This window comes from Sciurus vulgaris, assembly GCF_902686455.1.
Source record: "Sciurus vulgaris genome assembly, chromosome: 4".
Classification (NCBI taxonomy): domain Eukaryota; kingdom Metazoa; phylum Chordata; class Mammalia; order Rodentia; family Sciuridae; genus Sciurus; species Sciurus vulgaris.
The window spans coordinates 178,430,845-178,443,009 of record NC_136464.1 but is presented as its reverse complement, the minus strand read 5'-3'; the positions used below and the strand labels follow the sequence as shown (position 1 = coordinate 178,443,009).

At 41.9% G+C, this 12,165-nt stretch overlaps 1 protein-coding gene and 1 pseudogene across 2 annotated transcripts in view; one reads left to right on the top strand and one right to left on the bottom strand.

Moving 5' to 3' along the window:
• The window catches only part of METTL21C (methyltransferase 21C, AARS1 lysine), a 133,261-nt gene that overhangs the window by 105,519 nt on the left and 15,577 nt on the right, over window positions 1-12,165 (top strand). The gene's annotated exons all lie outside the window — the stretch shown is intronic.
• LOC306658848 (trimeric intracellular cation channel type B-like) lies at window positions 3,483-11,851 on the bottom strand (annotated as a pseudogene). The gene is made up of 3 exons (XR_013766645.1): window positions 11,741-11,851; window positions 11,034-11,689; window positions 3,483-4,033 (listed from the first exon to the last, which is right to left on the bottom strand). The product of XR_013766645.1 is annotated as a trimeric intracellular cation channel type B-like (transcript).

Genomic DNA, 12,165 nt, shown 5'->3' with positions numbered 1-12,165 from the left:
CCTGGGAGAGGTGACAGGCAGGGTGGGAACTCCCTTCCTCCACACTGTCCCAGGTGGTGGTGACTTGAGCTTAAAATGAGATAACGTTTGTGGACCCGTTTTTCACTGAAAAGCAGCTGTCCACACGACAGGAGCATCAAGAAAAGAGACCCATGTATCCTCGCGGTTGCCAGTGGCACTGGAAATCCAAGCGACAAAGCGCTGCAAACACCCTCTTTGATTCCAGAGCTTTGAAGAGCTTGAGAACTTTCACCACCTCTGGAAGAGAGCGGATCTGCACTGGTGCCACTGTCTCTGGGACAAAGATTCTCGGCTGGACCAAACTTGACGCAGGCTTCTGAACCTTTGCTTGGCCTCTGTGGGCACTTGTAAGAACTGGTTTAGCCGAAGCCCCTGTGCTCAGTGTCAGCTCCCTCTTCAAGTCTCAGGGTCTGGAACTTTCACCCTCCCCCCCATCCCTGCGGGGAGAATCCTGATAGGTCAGTTCACTGGAAGCCCCACCCCTGATATTAGTGATTTTCCATTCACTGACTGCCCCCACCCTGCCCCACTTTGTTGCTACTCCACTTGGAATTCTCACTTGCTGATGCGAGGTAGAGCTGAGACAGGTCCCTCCCCCAGTGCAAGACCCCATTGGGTGCTGCCTCCTCCTACCTCGATGGTCCTAGGCAGAGTGCACACCCCGCGCTTCAACAAGCCTCACTGGTGTCTTTCCTTTAACAGAAGCACCAGGAATTGTTTTGTGCTGTGCACGAGTTTCCTACTTTACTTTTATCTCCTGCTTCAGGTTCCCCACCCCATTTGTTCTGATAAAAATAAATGAAACCGCAGCTAAATTTAACTGAATAATTTTAAAAGGCAACAAAAAGAAAACAGAGACAAAAATCAAGTCGAGAGAGAGGGAGAGAAAGAAAATGAATTAGCCTGGGCCAGTGGTAGCCGCTGGGGTTTTGCATCTCAGGCTGCAGGCCTGGCTGCAGGGCGGGCGGACCTCGAAGGACGGGTGTGGAAGTGGCCTACTGAGGTAAGATACAGGAAGAGGAGGGAAAATCAGGAAGATGAGAGAAAGAAGAGTAGGAGAGGACAACAGGTCAAGTTCCCAAAATTGCTCACTTATGTTGCTGAAGAGCTAGCCATCGACTAGAGGTAGGAATTACACCAACAAACCTTTTTTTAATTTTTTTCCAACAGTGAAGATGGATTTTCTTCTCACCAGATCAGTAATGTATACTCACTGTAGAAAATTCAGTCAGTGCCTGAAGGTGCATCAGACACCCCTCGACTGGCTCTTCAAACCATCCAGCCCCTACAGCCTACTTCAGGGGTGGTAGCCCGCCCATCTGGGCTCCTTGATCACAACCAAGGGTGTCTCTGCTCAGGCCCTGTCCCATCTGCTGCCCAATCCCAGGCTTCTCCTGTGCAAGCGTGTCAGGCACCTTTGGAACTGCTGGTTCTTAGGCAAGAGAACCCAGAAACACGGTGGAGCCATGCTCCAGGTCACCCTTGACCCCTGGCTAACAGGAACAAGTAGAAAGTGTTCCCCCTTGGTCCTCTGGGTGAATAATCCTGAGGTGTAGTTCAGAAAGCTCCTGAGAAGTCGCAGGGAAGGGAGTTCCGGTGACCTGCCACCAGAAAGTGCATCCTCACATTGGCTCTCCCTTCTTGGCATCTCTTCCTGTTTCCCAGCAGGGCAGCACTTCCAAATAACCTTCCAGGAGGAGCCCAGAGTGAGACAGCATGTAAGGAAGTAAGAAAAAAGCACCCGAACACAGCCCTCCGGGTATAACACCCTGGTTATGTTACGGCGAGATCGCAGTGAATCACCAAGTCCATCTTACAGCAGGACACGGAACCATCCTTATCCACCAGCTGGCGGGATGTGGGGCAGGATGCAGTCTGCACGTTTGACCCCCTCCAGAGGTTAGAGTACACCTTTTATACCATAAGTAAGGCGTGTCAGTACATCAACCATAAGTGGCTGTTGCTATGACAGAGAATGGTTAGGTGCACTGCCCAAGAAAAGTGGAACCCAGAGGGAGGACAATATCACATTGTATAAGAATTGCCATTTTGTGTTGCCAAACATGCTATGCTAGGCAACCGTTGATGGGCACAGAGGCGAAGTTTTCTCATGGGAGAAGCATTTCCTACATGGCATGGAGTCTTAGGGTAAAATGGAGTCTGTTTGGTCATTGCCCATGTAGCCTAGCCCATAGCAAGCATGATCATATCACAAGTGATTTTTTAAAAATCCAGCCTTTTTTTTTTTTTTTTTTGTATTGAATAACTTATTTTAATGAATTTGTCTTTTAATACAAGCATAAAACAAGATTCCAACCATTTTAACTACAGTTAAATCCAAACTTCAAAACTGACCAATAATTAATAACAAGTTCATTTTGAAAAGTTTTCAACTATTAAGAATATCATATATAATACAGAACTCAATTTAATGCTGTCACAGTATTAAAAATAAACTTCTTAGCATTCCAAGAGTATCAAAAGTGCTCCACCTGTCAAAAAGAAAATCATTTTTCTTAAGCAAGTATAGTACCTGCTGGTGTTTACAGTCGTTAAAAATTAAAAGCAAAGAACTTTCAACTTGAATATGACTTGAGTACTTCTAAGCCATATGAAAGTTCTACCTGATACAGGTAGTAGGTTCATGGTCTTGATATAAGAAATCATGTCACAGTTTGAATGTCAGAACTGTACTTTTAAAACCATAAAATAAAGAAACTCTAACATCACTTAGTATCTTTTCTTATTTGTTTTTTATTTTGTCAATAAGAAACCAGATTTAATGTCATCATTCTTCAATCAAAAAAGACGACCATGAGAATTCAGTTGATCTATTTCTTAGCTGATTACTATTAAATGTGCACACAATTCTTTTCAAAGCTGAACATTTTCACATGAAGGTAATCAGTTTTCATTTAAAATAAAATTAATAGTACATGTACAAGTAGATTATAACTAAACGTAGCCATATGTAATCTAATAGGAATCATTCAAACAAAAAACTGAGAAAGTAGCCACTAGAAAGGAGACATGGAAGAAACAAATTTAAATAGAGATAATACTTTTTGCTGAATCACTAAGACAACTGCTACCAGAACTGTAATCAGAAGAAGTGAAGTCAGAGAGAACATGTGAAATGTGAAAATTTTTTCTACAGTTGAAATAAATGTGTTTTAAGGATGGGGCAGGGAGAGCCAATCCCATGTTTTATAATTTCAGAAAACTGAAAGTATCAAACATGGAATTAGTAATTTATCAAAAATTGCACCCCTGATTTTCCACAAGGGGGAAAAAAACAGTTTTTTAAACAAGGGCATAAAACAGACTTCAAATTGAAACTCATACTAACAATATGGTGTTTTTACTGAAAAAAACTGCTAGAGATAAAATTAAGTTAAATTTCAGGTATTCTCCATTTTAATGTGGGCAAAATTATAATGTTCATATAGCAAACATATTTTAGGAAAAGTTTACTGCCTTCAGTGCTCAAAATTAAATAGGAATTTTAATTTTTTAATCAATTAATTTTCTACACCTAGAAATTATGATGGTAATGTAAAATAAAAGTTTAATTCTGCTGAACTAAGCTCAAAGAGATTCATATTTTTTTAATGTATGAAAATACCTAATTTTTAAAAGTTTTAAATTTTTATAACTTCTTTTATCAATGTAAAACTTCAAATAATCACAAAAGATACTTTATGTCAGAAAAAATTCACATGATACACTCATGACACTCAAGAATTACAATCAAGAAAGTGGTAGTCACCCTAAAACAGAATTTCTTTCTTTTTGTCACCTCCATTCCTTATATATAATCTTTATTTCACATCATCTACATAGAAATATTTATCACAATTTGATAGGTAGAAAGAAAATTTTTTTGCCTTCTAGAGCTCAAGAAAATTTACTCGGTCTTCTTAGTATGTTTCCTTTTAACATCTAAACCATCAGTCGTAGGTTTTGAAACTGATGAACCAGTGCCATTGGAAGATGATTTTGTTCCACATTTCTTTTTTTTTTTTTTTTTTTTTTTTCCCTTTTTATTTTTTTATTTTTTATTTATTTTTTTTTTTATTGTAAACAAATGGGATACATGTTGTTTCTCTGTTTGTACATGGCGTAAAGGCATACCATTTGTATAATCATAAATTTATATAGAGCAATGTTGTTTGATTCATTCTGTTATTTTTTCCCTTCCCCCCACCCCTCCCACCCCTCTTTACCCTCTATACAGTAGTTCCTTCCTCCATACTTGCCCCCCTCCCTAACCCTAACTCTAACCCTTCCCTCCCCCCCATTATGTGTCAACCTCCACTTATTAGCGATATCATTCGTCCTTTGGCTTTTTGAGATTGGCTTATCTCACTTAGCATGATATTCTCCAATTTCATCCATTTGCCTGCAAATGTCATAATTTTATCATTCTTTATGGCTGAGTAATATTCCATAGTATATATATACCACAGTTTCTTTATCCACTCATCAATTGAAGGGCATCTAGGTTGGTTCCACAGTCTGGCTATTGTGAATTGAGCAGCTATGAACATTGATGTGGCTGTATTTCTGTAGTATGCAGATTTTAAGTCCTTTGGGTATAGGCCAAGGAGTGGGATAGCTGGGTCAAATGGTGGTTCCATTCCAAGTTTTCTAAGGAATCTCCACACTGCTTTCCATAGCGGCTGCACTAATTTGCAGCCCCACCAGCAGTGTATGAGTGTACCTTTCTCCCCACATCCTCGCCAACACCTGTTGTTGCTCGTATTCTTGATAATCGCCATTCTAATTGGGGTGAGATGGAATCTTAGGGTGGTTTTGATTTGCATTTCTCTTATTACTAGAGATGTTGAACATTTTTCCATATGTTTGTTGATTGCTTGTAGATCTTCTTCTGTGAAGTATCTATTCATTTCCTTAGCCCATTTGTTGACTGGACTATTTGAATTCTTGGAGTAGAGTTTTTTGAGTTCTTTATAGATTCTGGAGATTAGTGCTCTATCTGAAGTATGATTGGCAAAGATATTCTCCCACTCCGTAGGCTCTTTCTTGGCATTGCTGATAGTTTCCTTTGCTGAGAGAAAGCTTTTTAGTTTGAATCTATCCCAGTGGTTGATTCTAGCTTTTATTTCTTGTGCTATGGGAGTCCTGTGAAGGAAGTCTGGTCCTAGACCAACAAGGTGAAGATTTGGACCTACTTTTTCTTCTATAAGATGCAGGGTCTCTGGTCTGATTCCGAGGTCCTTAATCCATTTTGAGTTTAGTTTCGTGCATGGTGAGAGATATGGGTTTAGTTTCATTCTGTTGCATATGGATTTCCAATTCTCCCAGCACCATTTGTTGAAGAGGCTATCTTTTCTCCATTGCATATTTTTGGCCCCTTTATCCAGTATGAGAAAATTGTATTTATTTGGGTTTGTGTCCGTGTCCTCTATTCTGTACCATTGATCTACCTTTCTATTTTGGTACCAATACCATGCTGTTTTTGTTACTATTGCTTTGTAGTAGAGTTGAAGATCTGGTATTGCAATACCCCCTGTTTCACTCTTCCTGCTAAGGATTGCTTTAGCTATTCTGGGTTTCTTATTCTTCCAGATGAATTTCATAATTGCTTGCTCTATTTCTGTAAGGTACGTCATTGGGATTTTAATTGGAATTGCATTGAATTTGTATAGCACTTTTGGTAGTATGGCCATTTTGACAATATTAATTCTTCCTATCCAAGAACATGGAAGATCTTTCCATCTTCTAAGGTGTTCTTTAATTTCTTTCTTTAGTGTTGTATAGTTCTCATTGTAGAGGTCTTTCACCTCTTTTGTGAGATTGATTCCCAAGTATTTTATTTTTTTCGAGGCTATTGTGAATGGGGTAGTTTTCCTAATTTCTCTTTCTGAAGATTCATCACTTATGTATAAAAATACGTTGGATTTATGGGCATTGATCTTGTAACCTGCTACTTTACTGAAATCACTTATGAGTTCTAAGAGTTTTCTGGTGGAATTTCCAGGTTCCTCTAAATATATAATCATGTCATCAGCGAACAGGGATAGTTTGAGTTCTTCTTTTCCAATTCGTATCCCTTTAATTTCTTTGGTTTGTCTAATTGCTCTGGCCAGAGTCTCAAGAACGATGTTGAATAGAAGTGGTGAAAGAGGGCATCCCTGCCTTGTTCCAGTTTTTAGGGGGAATGCTTTCAGTTTTTCACCATTTAGAATGATATTAGCCGTGGGCTTAGCATAAATGGCCTTTACAATATTAAGGAATGTTCCCACTATCCCTATTTTTTCTAGTGTTTTGAGCATGAAGGGGTGCTGTATTTTATCAAATGCTTTTTCTGCATCTATTGAAATAATCATGTGATTCTTGACTTTAAGTCTATTAATATGGTGAATTACGTTTATTGATTTCCTGATGTTGAACCAACCTTGCATCCCTGGGATGAAACCCACTTGATCATGGTGCACTATCTTTTTAATATGTTTTTGTATGCGATTTGCTAAAATTTTGTTGAGAATTTTTGCGTCGATGTTCATTAAGGATATTGGTCTGAAATTTTCTTTCCTTGATGAGTCTCTGTCTGGTTTGGGTATCAGTGTGATATTGGCTTCATAGAATGAGTTTGGGAGGGTTCCCTCCTCTTCTATTTTATGGAATACTTTGAGAAGTATTGGAATGAGCTCTTCCTTAAAGGTTTTGTAGAACTCGGCTGAGAACCCATCTGGTCCCGGACTTTTCTTTGTTGGTAGGCTTTTGATGACTTCTTCTATTTCAGTACTTGAAATTGGACTATTTAAATTGTTTATGTCCTCCTCATTCAGTTTAGGCAATTCATATGTCTCTAGAAACCTGTTGATGTCTTCGAAATTTTCTATTTTGTTGGAGTATAGATTTTCAAAATAGCTTCTAATTATGTTTTGTATTTCCATCCTGTCTGTTGTGATATTTCCTTGTTCATTCCGAATTTTAGTGATTTGGGTTTTCTCTCGTCTTCTCTTTGTTAGTGTGGCTAAAGGTTTATCAATTTTGTTTATTTTTTCGAAGAACCAACTATTTATTTTGTCAATTTTTTGTATTGTTTCTTTTGTTTCAATTTCATTGATTTCAGCTCTGAGTTTAACTATTTCCTGTCTTCTACTACTTTTGGTGCTGTTCTGTTCTTCTTTTTCTAAGGCTTTGAGCTGTAGTGTCAGGTTGTTTATTTGTTGAGTTTTACTTCTTTTATTAAATGCGCTCCATGAAATAAATTTCCCTCTAAGTACTGCTTTCATAGTGTCCCAGAGATTTTGATATGATGTTTCTTTGTTCTCATTTACCTCTAAGAATTTTTTTAATTTCCTTCCTAATATCTTCTGTTATCCATTCATCATATAATAGCATATTGTTTAATCTCCAGATGTTGGAATAGTTTCTGTGTTTTACTCTTTCATTTATTTCTAACTTCAATCCATTATGATCTGATAGAATACATGCTAGTGTCTCTATCTTCTTGTATTTGCTAACATTAGCTTTGTGGCATAATATATGGTCTATTTTAGAGAAGGATCCATGTGCTGCTGAGAAGAAAGTGTATTCACTCTTGGTTGGATGGAATATTCTATAAATGTCCGTTAAGTCTAAATTATTGATTGTGTTGTTGAGATCTATGGTTTCTTTGTTCAATTTTTGTCTGGAAGATCTGTCCAGTGGTGAGAGCGGCGTGTTAAAATCACCTAGTATTATTGTGTTGTGGTCTATTTGGTTTCTGAAATTGAGAAGGATTTGTTTGACATACATAGATGAGCCACTGTTTGGGGCATAGATGTTTATGATTGTTATATCTTGCTGATTTATGCTTCCCTTAAGCAGTATGAAATGACCTTCTTTATCCCTTCTGACTAACTTTGGCTTGAAGTCCACATTATCGGAAATGAGGATGGATACTCCAGCTTTTTTGCTGAGTCCATGTGCATGGTATGTTTTTCCCCATCCTTTCACCTTTAATCTATGGGTATCTTTTTCTATGAGGTGAGTCTCTTGCAGGCAACATATTGTTGGATCTTTCTTTTTAATCCAGTCTGCCAGTCTATGTCTTTTGATTGATGAATTCAGGCCATTAACATTCAGGGTTATTATAGAGAACTGATTTGGTTTCCCGGTCATTTGGTTCATTTTTAAAATTTTGTTTATTTATTTGTTTGACACAACTTGTTTCCTCCTTTATTTGACAATTCCTTTAGGATAATTCCTCCCTTTGCTGATTTGCTTCTTTGTTTTTCATCTCTTCCTCATGGAATATTTTGTTGAGAATGTTCTGTAATGCTGGCTTTCTTTTTGTAAATTCTTTTAGCTTTTGTTTATCATGGAAGGATTTTATTTCATCGTCAAATTTGAAGGTAAGTTTTGCTGGGTATAAGATTCTTGGTTGGCATCCATTTTCTTTCAGGGCTTGAAAAATGTTGTTCCAGGACCTTCTAGCTTTTAGGGTCTGGATTGAAAAATCTGCTGATATGCGTATTGGTTTCCCCCTGAATGTAATTTGGTTCTTTTCTCTCACAGCCTTTAAAATTCTGTCTTTATTTTGTATGTTAGGTATTTTCATTATAATGTGCCTTGGTGTGGGTCTGTTGTAATTTTGTGTATTTGGAGTCCTGTAAGCCTCTTGAACTTGATTTTCCATTTCATTCTTCAGATTTGGGAAATTTTCTGATATTATTTCATTGAATAGGTTGTTCATTCCTTTGGCTTGTTTCTCTAGGCCTTCCTCAATCCCAATAATTCTTAAATTTGGCCTTTTCATGATATCCCATAGTTCTTGTAGATTCTGTTCATGGTTTCTTACCATCTTCTCTGTTTGTTCAGCTTTGTTTTCAAGGTTAAATATTTTGTCTTCAATGTCTGAGGTTCTGTCTTCCAGGTGTTCTATCCTATTGGATATGCTTTCTATGGAGTTCTTAATTTGGTTTATTGTTTCCTTCATGTCAAGGATTTCTGTTTGGTTTTTTTTCAATATCTCTAACTCTTTATTGAAATGATCTTTTGCTTCCTGTATTTGCTCTTTTAACTGTCGATTGGTGCGATCAATCAATGCTTGCATTTGCTCTTTCATCTCATCATTCAATGCTTGCATTTGCTCTTTCATCTCCTCGTTTGCTTCTCTGATCATTTTAATTATGTACATTCTGAACTCCTTTTCTGTCATTTCTTCTGCCATGCTGTCATTGGGTTTTATTGATGTAACATCTAGATTTGTTTGCAGCATTTTCTTTCCTTGTTTTCTCATGTTGTTCAGATATCAGTGGACCGCTGAGATATTGCAGATTTCCTCTGATTTACAATGTCCCTGAAGATTTCTATATATATCCCCTCTTAGCCTTCAGTAGGCTGAAGTCTTGGAGGAAGTTGATAATGCGGTGCTCCACAAGGAAGCTGCCTCTCTAGGAGTGGTGGCCTTCAGGTGGGGTATATTCCCTGCTAGTGGGCAGAGGTGCCTCCACTTGTTGACCAATGGTCATCCAAAGGGGACCTAGGCTGTGGGCTGAGGCAAGGCCTGTTTGGGCCTGTGTCTCTGGTTTTACCGTCCTTGTGGGGAAACCTCACCAGGCAGGGAAGACTCACCCAGTGGGGAGGTCTCGCTGGTCAGTTTCCTCCTAGAGGTTCCCCTCAATTTACAGCTACTGCCTGGGCTGGGCTGCCTTCCTCTGCAAAGTTTCCAGGGGCCTGGCCCTACCTCCTGGGCCTGGGAGCCTCACCCTTCGCAGATGAATCTCCTTAGGCTGCCCCTCCTCAGAGAATTTGCCCATAGGCCTGGAACCTTCGCTCCGCCCTAAGCCTGTCTCTGTGCGGCTCTTCCACCCAGAAGCCTCCTAGATCCTGGGACCCTGTTCTGCACCTAATCGCCTGGCTGCGTGGCCCCTCCTCTGAGCAGCCACCTGTGGCCCCGAACAATCGCTCTGAGTCCCAGAGACCCGCCACACGCCTCTTCCTCCAGACAGCCGCCCAGTATGCCGGTGCGGTCACTAGGAGTCCAAGAAACTCACTTCGTGCCTCCTCCTCCCACCAACCACCCGTAGCCCGGGGCAATCAATCACTCCGAGTCAAAGTGACCCTCCCCGTTCCTCCTCCTTCTCCAGATAACCCCCCGGGTGTTCAGGAGCAGTCCCTCTGAGTGGCTCTGAATCCACGTGACCCGCTGCACGGGTCCTCTGGGCACCGCCCGGAGCTCTGGTGCGGCCCCTCAAGACCAAGCGTCCCACCACGCTTCTCCTCCAGGCAGCCCCCCTGTGTTCAGGAGCTGTCACTTTAAGACCAAACAACTCACCACTCGCCTTCTCCTCTGAGCAGCCGCCTGGAGCGCTAATGCAGTCACTGCGAGTCCAAAGGACCCGCCGCGCTCCTTCTCCTCCTTCTCCTACTCCTCCGGGCAGGCCCCGGGGTTCAGAAGTGGTCAGAGTCCAAACAGCTCGCCACGCAGCCCCTTCTCTGGCAACCGCCTGTAGTTCCCGTGTAGTCACCCGAATCCAAGCGGCCGCTCCTCTTCCTCCTCGTCCTCAGGGCAGGCCCCGGGGTTCAGAAGCGTCGTTCTGATTCCAAACAGCTCGCCGCGCAGCTTCTCCTCTGGCAACCGCCTGCAGCTCTGGCGCAGTCTCTCCGAATCCAAGTGGCCACGCTCCTCTCCTCCTCCTCAGGGCAGGCCCCGGTGTCCTGAGTCCACACAGTTCTCCCCGCCACTCCTCCCCCGGGCAGCCGCCGGAGCCCCAGTGGCTGCTCCGAGTCCCAGCGCTGTGCCGAGCGGCCTCCTCTACGGCGCTCCAGCGGGGGGAGGGGCGTCTCGCCGGCAGTTCTACTTCACAAAGTTTCCTGCTTTCCGGGACCCCCGTCCCATCCGGGATGCCCCCCCAGGGGGTGAGAGTCACCCGGCTACTTTGAGTTGGTCCCAAGCGTCTCAATATCTCCTCTCTTGAATCCTGAGTTCTGGAGCAACACGTAATGCAGCCACCCTCTAGGCCGCCATCTTGAAAAAAGCCTGTTCCACATTTCTTATCACACAATGAAAACTGGTTCTGCCAGCCAAAGAGCATCCGACTCAGTATATCCTCAAAAGGAGCAAGAGTCACAGAAGAAGTCTCCGTAATCATCATGGTTATCTTTGTGGTCACAAGAAAGATGGTATAAAGGAACATAAGATTATGCTTTGAAATGGCCAGATGCTTGGTGTGCTGAAATGTGAAGATAAGGGACCCCAGCAGGGTTACCTTGGAAGGGTAGGACATCTTCAGCCATTCATCACCTTCTGGTTTCCAATCTCCTTTTACCAACTGTTCAAAATTCGTAATAATAATACCACCTGCACCTTGGGCCCATCCAATAGCTATCATGACTAGCCAGCCATTTTTGTAATAGCTATTAGCATGTGTGACTCCACCTACTATTTTCCAAGTTCTGGTCACTTCCTTCATTCCCGCAGCAAGAAGTTGAACAGGTAAGAATGACTAGCCCTGGGAAATTAGGTCCCATGGGCAAAAAAATATAATATACCAGATTGAAGATGCCAGTAAAATATTAGTGTGGATTGCAAGAAACCTCAGCGGAGGCTCTGCAAGCAGTATACATGATAAAATTCCTCCACCAAAACAGTGGAGCATAGCAGTAAACCAGCTTGAAACAGGATTCCTCCAGGCCCCTTCCACTGCTCCTTGTACATGGCAGATTGCTGACTGATTTATCTATTAAGTGGATCCATCACCGGCCCGATGCTTCAGCGCCATCACGGAAACCAGGTAGTGGGCGATGTCAAAAAGGGGAACATGGACGTGCGGGAGAAGGCCAGAGTCAGCTCCTCCCACGGAGAGTCCATGGCGACAACCGACCGCGGCAGCCGAAGCAGCCCCGGCGCCCGGTTCCCCTCCGGCGCGGAGGGAGTGGGGGCTAAAAATCCAGCCTTTATCATCATTATTATCATGTGCACATCCCTCTTTTCCTTGCTCCCAGCTAATTCCCTCTTTGTCAGCTCCCACTCGCTAATTTCAGTATGTGTCCTGTACTTTTCTGGATGGTCATATGATCACACTCTGACACATGCAGGCACATTGCCACGCACACACAGACCACCAGTTGGGCTGCACTAGAATGCCATGTGCTGACAAGACCCCAGCATCTCAGTAGTTGGTT